Consider the following 2,500-nt stretch of genomic DNA (forward strand, 5'->3'; position numbering starts at 1 on the left):
GCGCCTCTGCTCCCTCTCTCAATACCCATGGGGAGATGTTATCTGGCCCCATTGCCTTTGAGGTATCTAGCTCACTCAGAAGCCTCTTCACTTCTTCCTCGGTTGTGTGCACTGTGTCCAGCACTTGGTGGTGTGCCCCACCTCTCCGTCTTTCTGGAGTCCCTTCTGTCTCCTCTGTGAACACTTCTTTGAATCTCTTGTTGAGTTCTTCACATACTTCCCGGTCATTTCCTGTTGTCTCTCCTCCTTCCTTCCTTAGCCTGATTACCTGGTCCTTGACTGTTGTTTTCCTCCTGATGTGGCTGTACAACAGTTTCGGGTCAGATTTGGCTTTCGCTGCTATGTCATTTTCATATTGTCTTTGGGCCTCCCTTCTTATCTGTGCATATTCATTTCTGGCTCTACGACTGTTCTCCTTATTCTCCTGGGTCCTTTGCCTTCTATATTTCTTCCATTCCCTAGCACACTTGGTTTTTGCCTCCCTGCACCTTTGGGTAAACCATGGGCTCATCCTGGCTTTTTCATTACTCCTGTTACCCTTGGGTACAAACCTCTCCTCAGCCTCCTTGCATTTTATTGCTACATATTCCATCATCTCATTAACTGTTTTCCCTGCCAGTTCTCTGTCCCACTGAACCCCGTTCAGGTAGTTCCTCATTCCTGTGTAGTCCCCTTTCTTGTAGTTTGGCTTCATTCGTCCTGGCCTTCCTGCTTCTCCCTCCACTTGTAGCTCTACTGTGTATTCGAAGCTTACAACCACATGGTCACTGGCCCCAAGGGGTCTTTCATATGTGATGTCCTCGATATCTGCACTACTGAAGGTGAATACTAAGTCCAGCCTTGCTGGTTCATCCTCTCCTCTCTCTCTTGTAGTGTCCCTTACGTGTTGGTACATGAAGTTCTCCAGTACCACCTCCATCATCTTAGCCCTCCAAGTATCTTGGCCCCCATGTGGGTCCAAGTTCTCCCAATCTATCTCCTTGTGGTTAAAGTCACCCATGATCAGGAGCTTTGCCCTGCATGCATGAGCTCTTCTGGCCACTCTAGCCAGTGTGTCAACCATCGCTCTATTGCTCTCGTCGTACTCTTGCCTTGGCCTCCTGCTGTTCTGTGGTGGGTTATACATCACTGCTATTACCACCTTGGGACCTCCAGAGTGAAGTGTTCCCACTATGTAATCACTTTCTTCTCCGCTATCTTCTCTCTCCAGCTCATCAAAATTCCAGCGATTTTTGATCAGCAACGCCACTCCTCCACCCCCCCTGTTCCCTCTGTCTTTCCTCAGGATTTGGTATCCCGTTGGAAAGATGGCATCTGTTATCATACCTGTAAGCTTGGTTTCTGTGAGAGCTATGATGTCCGGTGATGCTTCTTTGACTCTTTCTTGCCACTCCTCCCACTTATTTGTTATTCCATCAGCGTTTGTGTACCATACCTTCAGTTTCCTTTCCAACACTGTGGTTTGGGGGGCCTGTGAGGGTGGGAGACCTGGTGGCATACTGTGGGGTTCTATAGCTTGGTGTTGGGTGGAGGCTGTGGGTATGGATTGTAGGGTGTGTTGGGATGGTGTGATAGGTTGTGTGGTTCTGAGAGTAGTTGTGTGTGTGCTTGCCCTTGCTGTTCTGTCCTGCTCTGACTGACCTCTGCTGGTTCCCTCCTTGTCTCTTTTCCTAGCTCCTTTCGCTTTTTTGTCCTCTCCCTCAGCTGCTGTCGTTCTGATTTTGTTCTGTCTCTGTCTAGGAACACCCTCTTGTACTCTTCCGAGTATTTCAATCGTGGTTTCTCTTGGAGGATCCTGTTCCGCACTGTTTCCGTCCTGAGAATCAGCTTGATTGGTCGGTTTCTCACCTTCGAGTACCCCCCTATTCTCTGAAAATTTACAATCTCGTCCCTCTCTTCACCTATTTCTGTTATGATTTTCTCAATCTCCTTCCTTTCTTCCTGCTTCCTTTCAGTGTGTGTCCTTTCCTCTCTCTCCTGAAGCCCATGGATAAACACTGATTTTGCCCTTTCTTCCTCGCATTGCCTCACCCTCTGTGGCTCTGGATCCTGCCTGTGTGTGGTCAGTTTCTCCCTTGATTTTTCCAGTGGCTCTTGATAGCCTTGTTGTGCCTCAGCATTCGACCTATCACCCTCTCCATCTGCAACCAGTTGATCTTCCCTTTCACTCCTTGGTCCTCCTTGGCAGATTGATGTGGCCTTAGCATAATTCATAATTCCTTCCTTCCTGTTCAGCCTCGCAGCTTCATATGCTGTGTCTTCTCTGGTCACTGCCCCTGTAACTCGCTCCAGCCTATTTATCTCAACTTCTAGGACCCTTATCTTGGCTACTGCAGTTTCGACTTGTGCCTCCCAATTCTTTGTCTCCTTCTCCAACCACCTTTCCAATTTCACAGAGAGCTCTTTCTCCATTTTTTCAGAAAGCTCTCCTAATTTTCTCTCCCACTCTTGTTCCATCCTTTTCCACTGCTCCTCCATCCACTCCTCCCTACCCGAACCA

The 2,500-nt window shown here is 48.4% G+C and overlaps 1 protein-coding gene across 1 annotated transcript in view; it reads left to right on the plus strand.

Annotated features, from left to right (window-relative positions):
* The window catches only part of LOC128697066 (uncharacterized), a 233,916-nt gene that overhangs the window by 19,347 nt on the left and 212,069 nt on the right, over positions 1–2,500 (plus strand). The window lies entirely within an intron of this gene.

Source organism: Cherax quadricarinatus, chromosome 49 (assembly GCF_038502225.1).
Source record: "Cherax quadricarinatus isolate ZL_2023a chromosome 49, ASM3850222v1, whole genome shotgun sequence".
Lineage (NCBI taxonomy): Eukaryota > Metazoa > Arthropoda > Malacostraca > Decapoda > Parastacidae > Cherax > Cherax quadricarinatus.